Here is a 12,775-nt window from a genome sequence, read left to right on the forward strand (position 1 = left end):
AAATTTTGGCACGAGGCCAGAAAGTTAGGGAGTAGGAGCTAGTCGATTACATCGATATAAGTGGTCAACTGGTGCTTATTTTATCGACCCCCCGAAAGGGTGAAAGTCAACGTCAGCGAAATTTGAACTCAGAACGTGAACATGGACGAAATGCCGCTAACTATTTTGCCCAGCATGCTAACGATTTTGCCAGCTCATCACGTTAATCCATAAATCATATTGACCAAGCTTGTAATTCAACTTTTCACAAAATATACTGTGGCGATATGGCCAGTTACAGTTGCTCTGGACAGTTTAAGGACCCAAACAAAGGGTCATGAGACTTAACCTTATTTGTAACTGCATATACTTGTAGCAATCTCAATGCATTAATTAATGATTTCAAATTTTGGCACAAGACCACAAATTTCAGTGGAGCTGCTAAATCGATTACAGGATCTTTTCGGTTTGAACGGCAGTTTTTAACATAATTTCTAGGTAACTAAAAAATTTTAAACTTCGTATACTGGTAGAATGTGTTTATAAAACATCTTTTTCTCTTGGCTTTATTGAGAAAATTCTATAGTTTGTAAGATATTTGTTGTTTTTTTCTTCAATTTCTGCAATTTCAACCAATCACTGACGTCCATTGAGGTAAAAAAAAGCATTCTGTGCCATATGAATATGTCCTTCGTTTAAGAAACAGATTGGGTTTATTTACATTTGTGAAGAAAAAAATATACTCTTCCCTCTAACCCTAACTAACCCTAACCCTAAAACAGATTGAAATGCAATAGATCGATACTAGGGTCATAATTATGGGTGACAATTTCATATGACACCGCTAGAAAAAACTGCCGTTCAAACCGAAAAGATCCCAAATACATTGACTCCAGTGTTTAGCTAGTACTTATTTTATCGACTCCCTAAAGATGAAAGGCAAAGTTGACCCCTGCGGAATTTGAACTCGGAACGGAAAGACAGACGAAAGGCAGCTAACGATTCTGTCTGCTCGCCACCTTTAATTGATTAATAAAATACATTGTTTAACCCCTTTTTACTTCTGATCCAGCGGACATATAACCAACGGCTTTCCACCATGATCATCCTGTCTTTTCTCATCTCATTTGTCCTTTCTTTTTTTAGGCAGTAACTATAATTCAAGGAAGATTTAATTGCTGTTCTCACATTGGGGCTACCATCTCGTGATATTACACAAAAAGGATCTTTTCAGTTTGAACGGCAGTTTTTAACATAATTTCTAGGTAACTAAAAAATTTTAAACTTCGTCTACTGGTAGAATGTGTTTATAAAACATCTTTTTCTCTTGGCTTTATTGAGAAAATTCTATAGTTTGTAAGATATTTGTTGTTTTTTTTCTTCAATTTCTGCAATTTCAACCAATCACTGACGTCCATTGAGGTAAAAAACATTCTGTGCTGTATGAATATGTCCCTCGTTTAGGAAACATATTGGGTTTATTTACATTTGTGAATTAAAAAACATACCCTTCCCCCCACCCCTAACTCTAACCCTAACCTTAAAACAGATTGAAATGCAATAGATCGATACTAGGGTCATAATTATGGGTGACAATTTCATATGACACAGAAAAAACTGCCGTTCAAACCGAAAAGATACCACAAAAACATAAGACACTTTTCTGTTAGTTTTAGTGAATAGATTACTATGTTTGGGTGAAATAAATTTTATCACTGCAATCATCAAAGCTAGATTATTTACATTGCCTTGAATTATACAATGCACAAACCTACTCTTGCTTAGATAAAGTAAAGTCATTTCATTTGGAAATCAGAAATGTTCACAGACATCAAGTTACTTGAGCAGTTGGAGAACAGAAACTATACAAAAGTAGGAACGAAGATAAAAATGAAATACTTATCTGTTTTACATTGCAATTTGTGATCAATTGCATTGTTTGTTATAGATTATCAATGGGCCAACCACTGGTTCACTATATTCCTGATAATGAAAATGAAATGCCAATAGCTTGAGGTACATCAGTGATTTTTGTAAGTAAAGCATTGATTTTTTTTCTGTTAACGTTTTTGTTTTTTGCCAATATACAATAGTGAAAGTATGCGCATACACACACACACAATAGGCTTCCATACAGTTTCTGTTTATCAAATTCCATTCAAAAGGTATTTGTCAGCCCAAGTCACAGTAGAAGACATTTGCATAGGTACTGTGCAGGGGGATCAAATGCAAAACCGTGTAATTCTGAAGTAAACTTCTTAAGTCACAGCCATGATTTGTGTGCAGAGCCTTGATTGGCCTATCACATCACCTTACTATTATTGAGAATATAAATCAATTTATCCCATCTGTTTCAGCCAAAATTCCAACATTGTATCGAAAGCAATTGTATGATTTGTTTCTAGCTCATTGGCTTTCCTCTGAAATATAAAGAGCACCAAGTAAAAGTTAACGAGAAGGTTTATTGTTCAAATGGAATTTCTGCAAAAATAAAGTAAATTTGCCTGTGAAATAGGTGTTCTCTTAACTAATAAGCCAATTAGATATGAAACCCCACATGTTTAAATTAACGCTGCAACAGAACTGTTCCCCTGGTGGAACAATGGTTTTTCTCTGACAGCAATTTTACATTTTTCTGATGCCTTTAGCTAGGCCCGAAATAATGTTTTCACCACTTGATCCTTTCTAACCTCTTCTACTTCACCAAAAGAATACAGATAACAAGACCACCAACTAAATCTATTGTTCTCAATGATATATCTATCCTTCTGGATTTTTATATAAGCAAGCACACCCCAAACAAAAGTCAGTTCGTCACAGTCGTGACGACTCAATGGAGTTAGTCACCTTCGTGACAAACTCGTGAGTTGAGAGAGAGCTAACATCAGTTGGTGAACCGACCACTAGAATTATGGAAGCAGGCAGATAACACGGCCAGAGGGAAAAGGAAGACAACGCCCCACACTCTCTCACTCTCACTAGCTCCAATTCTGTTCTCTTACAACATCATTCTATCTCTATCTGTAATTACTACTAAACAATGAAGAGAACACAAACTGTACTTTGCATGCTTTTGGATGTATCAAAACCTGCCCAGCGAGGCAATGTATTTGTAACGTAATGGTAAATAAATATTTCCTTAAAACTTCATGCATTGTTAATCTTTTATCGTCACAACTGCTGATTATGACAAATCATAATAATATTGTGTACCAAATCAATTAAATCTGTTACATGTGCAAGAAATCAAACTAGATCAGGGGTAACCTCTACTTTATGGTTCTCACTATCATTTCTTTTTCCATGTTAGTTCCATCAATGAAAGACAGCAGAAGTAATTCTTGTTAATAAAATTCATGATAAAATTCATTTACCTAAAAATTATTCTAAATCAATATTTTTCAACCTTTTGATCCTATTCCCCACTTTGATTTTCCCCAAGAAAACATGAACCTCATCATGAATGAAGTTGATATATAACACACACATATACAAACAGTCTTCAGCTAAATATGATGATTTATATATTTTAAGGAACAGCATAATGCATTGGTGAACAGCTAGTGCTGTTGATGAGCCTAGAGATTAAAGCTGTAGTTGAGAAAAAGTTAGCTGATATGGAGGACTGGAAGCCATCTGAATATTGGAAAACAGTTACTTGTAATCATTCACACCAGGTATCAAATTACTAATGTCATGACTGCTATTCAATGCTTTGTGAACACTATGAAGGCTGTAAAACATGACATGGACAGCTGCAATAGAGACTACAAAGTCATGACCAGCAGGAAAGGACACAGCTGGCATTCTCTGACTGTGTCTGTCTGCCAGAATTCATCTCCACGTCTTTGAACTGGGTCTTGGGCTCAATATAGACATTTATGTGAAACAGCTGGAGATTGTAGTCAACCCCTGGATGGAGAAGGTTACTACTAGAAAGCCAGGTGTGTGACAGCAGGATTTGGCTCCTTGCATACCTCCAGAAAGGGAAGTATTTGTCAGAGAATTTCTACAATTTCACTGCCCCAATTTCTGGCCTTCTAATTCCTTTCATTGTAATCCCATTGAATACTATGTGTGAAATACGGTTGAAAAAGACACCAACCACTCTGCCTGCAACACCAAGGCTGAGCTGGTGACCAAAATGAAGTAGGTGTTTGAATATCTTCCCAGGGACACAGTGACGAATGCATGTTCCTTGTTCCAGAACTGTCTTGGGGTTATGGTTGGAGCTGAGAGTAGCTACTTCGTGTAAAATGCTATCTCCCAGCCATAATCTAGTTGATAGTTTTTGATTTTTTAAAAATAATTTTAGTTTTGGATGGAATATTGAGTTTTCTTTCTCTTTTATACAAACTGTCAAATTTAGCTTGAACAGTATTCAAAATAAGTGTTAATTAAACCTTTATTGCAAGTCTTATTCACTTGTTGCTTGCTTTTTGCCCCATTCTGAAGTAATCCATGCTTCACTAAAATATTGCCATGACCTACTAGTGGAGTGTGTTTCCCTTCAGAAACACTATTCTAAATTAATTTTTGCATTTTCATCTAGTGCTGTTGAACTTGAATGACTATTAATAGACATGCTGAAGAAATCTCACAACCTCAAATTCTCTTCTAATAAATGCAATTTGAGGCAAAGGTGTTGCTGTGTGGTTTTTGATTCCATTCATTGTATAGAGCTTTGGGAAAGTGTTTTCTATTTCCTCAGTGCTTTGCAAATAAAATTTGATGGACATAAACTGTACAGAAGTCCATTATGTGTGTGTATGCGCGCGCATGTGCAAGTATTTCCGTATCTTTTCATACTGACTTCATTTAATCAACATGTCCTATTCAGCAAGTTCATTAGTTTTTGTGCAAAGACCAGTGAAATAAAGTACCTTACCTAGAAAACAAGTAAGAGCTGGTGACAGGAAGGGCATCTAGCTGTAGAATACTACCTCAATGGGTCTCATCCAACCCATGCCAGCATGAAAAATGTGGACATAAAACTGAAATGATAATGATCTCAATATAGACCATTAATAGTATGTGTAGGATCAGGTGAACCATTCATATACAGGTAGGATAAGGTAGCATGCTGGGCAAAATGCTCAACAGTTTTCACATTCTGAGTTCAAATTCCACTGAGATCAACTTTACCTTTCATCTTTCAGGGTTGATATAAAATAAGCACCGGTTGAGCATTGGGGTCAATGTAACTGACATAGCCCTCCCCTGAAATTGCTGGCCTTGTGCCAAAATTTGAAAGCAATATAGGATGCTATATTAGTTCTTCCTTTAAAGAATGGATGAAGTCTCACCAGAAGTGAGACTTTGGTCATTGATTTTTGTGGCATGCATGAACATTGTGCTTAGATTCTTTTGTTTTTTATTTGTTTCGGTCATTAGACTGTGGCCATGCTGGAGCACTGCCTTGAAGAATTTTAGTTGAACTAATTGACCCCAGTACATGTTTCCTTTTAAACCTTGGTACTTATTCTGTTGGTCTCTTTTGCCAAACCACTAAGTTACAGGAATCTAAACACACCAACACTGGTTGTCAAGCAGTGGTGTGAGACAAACAAAGACACACACTCATACACACACACACACACACATATACAACAGACTTCTTTCAGTTTCCCTCTACCAAATCCACTCACAAGGCTTTGGTCGGCCTGAGGCTAAAGTAAAAGAGACTTGCCCTAGGTGCCATATAGTGGGAGTGAACCCAAGACCATGTGGTTGGGAAGCAAACTTCTTACCATACAACCATGACCATTGTTAAAACTTCATAGCTTACTCAAAAATAAATAGGTTGTGGTGCTGACAAATGTTATTAAAAGAAGGTCTATTCTAAGAATGACACTCCAATATTTCACTTGATAGTGGAGAACACAGTGTTTCTGGAAGCTTTGGAAAAAATGTGGGGAGAAAGGAACAATATTGGTCAATAAGAAGAGAAGTTAGACATCAGGTGTATATGGCATGGGGAGAAGCTAAAAGCAATGGAAGATCAGAGATGTGAGGTGTTCTGGATTGCAAGACATCATCAAGGAAATGAGAAAAAGTGGCACTTAAAGGGCACTATTCGAGCGTGATCGTTACCAGCATCGCCTTACTGGCACTTGTGCCCATGCTAGTAGGGTGCCAAGAGCACCATCCAAGCGTGATCGTTGCCAGAGCAGCCAACTAGCTTCCGTGCCGATGGCACGTAAAAGGGCACCATTCGAGCGTGATCGTTACCAGCATCACCTTACTGGCACCTGTGCTGGTGGCATATGTAAAAGGATTCAAGCGAGGTCGTTGCCAATACCGCCTGACTGGCCTCCATGCCAGTGGCACGTAAAAAGCACCCACTACACTCTTGGAGTGGTTGGCGTTAGGAAGGGCATCCAGCTGTAGAAACTCTGCCAGATCGAGACTGGAGCCTGGTGCAGCCATCTGGTTTGCCAGCCCTCAGTCAAAATCGTCCAACCCATGCTAGCATGGAAAGTGGATGTTAAACGATGATGATGATGATCTGAACTGTTGATTCAAGTTATGAAAGTAATAGAAAGAATTCTAGCACAATTAGTTAGGAAGAGAATCAGCTTAGAAGAACAACAAGGTAAGTACTTAGTAAAGAGCAAACCTCTACACCTGAGACATTGAGCTGAAGAAGGCTATTGACAGGGTATCTCTCTCTTTGTAAGCCAGGTTGGTAAAATAACTTAGATGCATCTGAATGGCTTGTGAGAACTATACAAGTCATATACAAAGGTACCGTCAACAAGATGAAAGACAGCAAAGATTTCATTGAGGCATTTAGCTTGCAGGTAGGTGTTCATCAGACCTCACTTCTCAGCCCCCTCCTCTAACAGGTATTTTATACTAACTATGGAAACGTTTTGTATGCTGATGGCCTACTTCTCTTCAGTGAATCTGTTGAATTAGAGAAGCTATTCCAAACATACAGCAGTGCCTAGCATCAAAATGGCTCAAAGTAAACCTAACAAAAAATTTTAGTTAGCAAAAAAAGATTGGATTCTACTACCATCTATCAGGTGGCCATATTCCATATGTATATGAAAGAAGTAGGGAAAGAGAACTGTACCGTGTTACAAATATAAACTACGGATGTGCAAAATATGTAATGTGATCACAGAGAGTCTGACGACGAAGAAAGATTTCCTGTGTGGCAGATGCACAAGAGTAGTTAGCAATAAGAGCACCCATGAAATAAATTCTTTCAAATACCCAAGAGACTTCCTAGTAGTAGCTTCTGTTACCTAGGTGGCCTAATTTGCTGTAGAAGGTAGTGTTCCAAGAGACTTCCTAGAAGTAGCTTCTGTTACCTAGGTGGCCTAATTTGCTGTAGAAGGTAGTGTTCTGAAAGCCAAATTCAATATAGAGTGCAATGCATTCAGAGAGCTATTACTTCTGGTATCGAAAAAAGAAAGAGTCACTCCCTTCAAATGAAGGTGTAATTGTAAAAGCAGAATGCCCTCTTGAGATTAGATGAACTTGTAAGGTGGTCGAGGATGCGATTTAGAGCAAAAAAGTCGCGTAGTCTGACATTTGTTAAGGGAGTGCAGAAAGAATTTAAGTTTCGAATATCTGAAGAAAGCATTCCAACAGTCAAGGAAGAGCCCGTCAAGAGTTTGGGACGGGTATACGCTGGAACATTGTCAGACAGAAGTCGTGGGATTGAAATTATGATCTAGCAAGTGGGGCCTCATATCAGTGAGTGGGGCCGGTGCGCATTGATGCTGTCGAGAGGTAGGCCCCGAAACGGCGCGCATTCTCTGCTGATGACCCCATACACTTGCTAGCTTCCGGTATACGGAGCTTTTAACTGGTAGCACTTGCATGTGCAAGTTGTTTGCAAGACATCTTGTACAAAATGTGATATATGGTGTGAAACATGGAGAGTGAATGTGAAAGCTTTTAGAAAAAATACCTATTCTGCTGGATGTCTTATGTTAGGGAGCATGAATGACAGCACAAATAAAAAAAAGGAAGAATGAGTATCTGAAAAACCAGATGTACTATGCAACAATGAAAACTGTGCTGATACAGACTTTATGTTACATCTGGAGGATGACTGTTTGGTAAAGAAATGTCAAGCAATCCAAGTGGAAAGGAGCTTATGAAGAAGAAGAAGTAGTGGAATCTGATCTCAGAAGCATGCATTTCAGTTGGAAAATGACAAAGGACTTCGGCAGTACAGACTCCTCCAACCCATTCAAGCATGGAAAAATAAACAAAATGATATCTGGTAAGATTTGGATTGTCAAATAAATTCATTAGTTTCTTGCCAATGTTATTTGAATTAACACAAAAAATATCAGTGATTTTTTTATAGTTCTTTCTTCATCTACAAGTTTTGTCTATCATTTTTAAAAATTTGAATAAATTTTACTTCTTTACAGACATATAACAATGGAGTGCCAAGTAGAAAAACTTGAAGGTTTTCAACACCTTGTAGTGATGCTGCTGTGTAAGGTTCAGCACACATGCGCAGAATGGGATTACTTCCGGTTGGCCACTGGAAGTCTTCCCCATGTGCATGTGCAGGAAACTGACCCCTAAAACGCGGATCGCTCATTCTGCCTTTCTGGCCCTAGCAGCACTCGAGAACAGACATGTACTGGCAGTCTCTGAGGACTTCATACCAACCAAGCAGCGAACCACGACGAATCATTCTGACTAACAAACAAGAATCAGTACTACAGATTCGGCTGTCGGTTTCCCTCCAGAGAACATGTACACCAGTTCTACATTACGACGAGAAATAAACAACATTTTTGCTGTGTTCGTAGATTGCCTGATTTGTCTGTTATTTTAACTAAAGTTGAATGTGACGGGATCAGATCGGACACCCCCTCCAGTGATACCGAATCTAGATCCTGTTACAACCTACTTCTCTTCACTTTCAATCAAGGTTTTGTGCTGTGTACAGAGAGGGCGCTATTACTGAAAGAACTGCACAGAAATGGTTTCTATGCTTCTAAGTGGGGAAATTTGACCTCACAGATTTTTTGTGTTTCAGCCAAGCTGTTCAGTTCAATGAAGGTCATTTGAATGAGGTCATCCATAAGGATTTCCATCAACCCTCAACAAAATTCTTGAAAGTAACTTCACAGTCAATGCAGAGCTTTACATACAGCAAATGCACCTGTTCAGTGAGGTAATCCAGCTGAAATAACCCAAATAGTGACATGGCATGTTTTTTCAATACAACAATGCTTGTTAGAAAATTACTATTTTTATATCTCACAACGTGAGATATTCAGCAAGAGTATTTTATAGTAAAGATTGTTTGCCAACATAATATGGCAATCCTGGTTTAGGACTAATGTTGCTGTAATTTAGCTCCAGAAGACATCGTCTCCAGCTGGCTATACAACATGATCTATCATCATCGTTTAGCGTCTGCTTTCCATGCTAGCATGGGTTGGACGGTTCAACTGGGGTTTGGGAAACCAGAAGGCTGCACCAGGCCCAGTCTAATCTGACAATGTCTCTACAGCTGGATGCCCTTCCTAACGCCAACCACTCAGTGAATGTAGTGGGTGCTTTTTATGTGCCACCGGCACATGCCAGACAAGGCTGGCAAACGACCATGATCGGATGTTGCTTTTTACGTGCCACCACCACGGAGGCGAGGCTGGCAACGGCTACAATCGGATGGTGCTTTTTACGTGCCACCGGCACAGGTGCCAGATGAGGCTGGCAAATAGCCATGATCGGATGGTGCTTTTTACGTGCCACTGGCACGGAGGCCAGGCCAGGCTTGCAACGGCCACGATCTATGTCCTTACATTTTCAAACAAGGGAATCTAGCACCCCAACTCAGCTCAAAACAATATCTGTGTATCGCGATTTCTGGGCTGATGAAGAGAAATAACCCAGAAATCACGATACACTGATATTTTGAGCTGAGTGAGGGTGAACAATGAAAGAGAATATATTACTGACTGATTTATTAAAATTATTGGATTAAAATAAATGGGAGAAAATGAATGAATTTATCTGAGAACCTAATACATTAAAATAAGGCAAGCTAAGTATACATAGGTGCAGGTGTGGCTGTGTGGTAAGTTTGTTTCCCATCCACATGGTTCTGGGTTCAATCCCACTGTGTGGAACCTTGGGCAAGTGTCTTCTACTATCGCCTCAGGCAAAGCAAAGCCCTGTGAGTGGATTTGGTAGACAGAAACTGAAAGAAGCTTGTTGTATATATATCTATCAATGTGTGTGTCTGTGTTTGTCCCCCACTACTGCTTGATAACTTATGTTGGTGTGTTTATGTCCCCATAATTTTACAAAAAAAATAAGTCCTGGAGAGATCTTTTCGTTTTGAATGGCAGTTTTTTCTAGCGGTGTCATATGAAATTGTCACCCATAATTATGACCCTAGTATCGATCTATTGCATTTCAATCTGTTTTAGGGTTAGGGTTAGGGTTAGAGGTGGGGGGAAGTGTATCTTTTTTTCTTCAGAAATGTAAATAAACCCAATCTGTTTCTTAAACGAGGGACATATTCATACAGCACAGAATGTTTTTACCTCCATAGACGTCAGTGATTGGTTGAAATTGCAGAAATTGAAGAAACAAAGCAACAAATATCTTAGAAACTATAGAATTTTCTCAATAAAGTCAAGAGAAAAAGATGTTTTATAAACACATTCTACCAGTATACGAAGTTTAAAATTTTTTAGTTACCTAGAAATTATGTTAAAAACTGCCGTTCAAACCGAAAAGATCCGTACTGGAGTCAATTCATTCAACTGAAATTCTTCAAAGCAGTGCTCCAGCATGGCCACAGTCTAATGGCTGAATCTTTTTAAAGATAAAAGATACTGTTTTGATTTTTATGAATAAAAAATATAAAATGTATTTTTGTTTACTTCCTTTGCACTATTTTTGAAATATTAACATTCTTCTGTTAAGACTGAATATTTTGTTTTTTCAGTCACTAAACTACAACCATGCTGGAGCATAGCTTGGAAAGGTTTAATCAATCAGAACCCCAGTACTTATTTTAAGTACTCAGCTTATTCTATCAGTCTCTTTTTCCTAAACCACTAAATGATAGGAAAAAAAAAAAAAACTATTCATCAAACATGCCTACACACATACATACATATATACATACTTAATCATATGTTAGTTAGTTAGTTAATTAGTTAGTTAATTTGGCTCAAAAGCAAATAGCAAGGCCATGTAGGGGTACATGGAGTTAAGTACAGGGTGGTGTTCATGTAAAGAGTTCAGGCCACTTGAGGTCCAGGGAGGCTTTGAACAAAGCGGTCGTCGGCATCTTCACCATCTCGTCTGGCAGCTTGTTCCACGGATCCGCAACCCAGACGGAGAAAGCTCCTCTCCTTCAATTGAGATGAAATCGTCGCAGGTAGAGCTTTTCGGAATGACCCCGCAGCCGACGCTCCGGAGCAGGAGTGAAGAACAGCTCTTTCGAGAGGTTACACTTTCCGCTTATGATGTTGTGGGCGAGAATGAGATCACCACAGCGGCAGCGTTTTTCAAGAGAATAAAGGTCGAGCGTCCTCAGCCTTTCTTTGTAGGACAAATTTTTGAGACCATGAACCATGCGGGTAGCCAGCTTCTGGACTCTTTCGAGATGCTGTATGTCTTTGAGGAGATAAGGAGAAGAGGCTTGAATCCCATACTCCAATATGGGTCTCACCAGCGTGACATAGAGTGGTAGGAATATGGCTGCTGTGAGCATTCCGAATGACCATCGAATGTATATATACATACATAGGGTGGCGAGCTGGCATAAACGTTAGCACGCCAGGCGAAATGCTTAGCGGTATTTCGTCTGCGTTACGTTGTGAGTTCAAATTCCGCCGAGGTCAACTTTGCCTTTCATCCTCTCGGGGTCGATAAATAAAGTACCAGTTTCGCACTGGGTCAATGTAATCAACTTAATCCCTTTGTCTGTCCTTGTTTGTCCCCTCTATGTTTAGCCCCTTGTGGGTAGTAAAGAAATACATATATATGTGTGTGTTTGTGATGAGCATTACACAGTTTTTGTCTACTAAACTCTAACACATTGGTTAGCCTTATGTTATAGTAGACAATGGTTGCCCAGTGTGCTGAACAGAGAGATTGAACCTGAAACCATATAGTTACAAAGTTAACTTCTTAACCACACAGCCACACTTGCTTCTATATAATAATTTTTTTTTTTTAATGAATGTGGCTTTTATTTACTGAAGCCATAGTAAACTGTATGTTAAGACCTTTCCAGTTTGTGGTCATTAGGTAAACATTTAGTTTCTTTATTAACTGATTTTTAACCTTTTTTTTATGAATTTAAAATGGGGAATAAAGTAGATATTTATCTTGTCATTGTTTATTAGCAACTATAAAGAACTTTCATGTAGGAGAGTGTTTTGAAACAGAAACTGCTTTATGGAGGAGATTTTTTATTCTCATGACATTTGTTATGAAACTTTGTGGGAGAAACTGATTGCAGCATTGAATAGCAGATCATGAATGGTCAAATACAAATTTTTCATCAATCGTAGTATCCATGGGAATCAGGTGAGCTTCAGTCATAATAACAAAGATTTTCATGGACATTTTCCTTTGGTTTTGTTGACTTACAACTTTACGTTTTGATGGGAGATAAGACTTAATTTTGATTTCATTAGCAACCATTTTCACTTCAATTAAAAATCTTCAACCATTTTCCCCACAGCTCTTCAAGATCATTCAAAAGTACCTCTAGATTCTAGGCCTGCACATCCACTGTAGCATCTCTTGCCTAGATTATTTGATTTCTTCTGCTAATCAGTAC

The 12,775-nt window shown here is 38.5% G+C and overlaps 2 long non-coding RNA genes across 2 annotated transcripts in view; one reads left to right on the plus strand and one right to left on the minus strand.

The window, feature by feature from the left end:
• Positions 1 to 8,429, plus strand: part of LOC118762642 — a 9,288-nt gene extending 859 nt beyond the window's left edge. The window contains exons 2-3 of the long non-coding RNA XR_004998407.1: positions 1,928 to 2,012; positions 8,379 to 8,429. This is a non-coding gene — a long non-coding RNA (uncharacterized LOC118762642). The remainder of the gene's footprint in view (positions 1 to 1,927; positions 2,013 to 8,378) is intronic.
• On the minus strand, positions 8,379 to 8,987 carry LOC118762643. The gene is made up of 2 exons (XR_004998408.1): positions 8,866 to 8,987; positions 8,379 to 8,427 (listed from the first exon to the last, which is right to left on the minus strand). It is a non-coding gene; the product is annotated as an uncharacterized LOC118762643 (long non-coding RNA).
• Between the last annotated feature and the right edge of the window lie 3,788 nt (positions 8,988 to 12,775).

This window comes from Octopus sinensis, linkage group LG3 (genome assembly GCF_006345805.1).
Source record: "Octopus sinensis linkage group LG3, ASM634580v1, whole genome shotgun sequence".
NCBI lineage: Eukaryota > Metazoa > Mollusca > Cephalopoda > Octopoda > Octopodidae > Octopus > Octopus sinensis.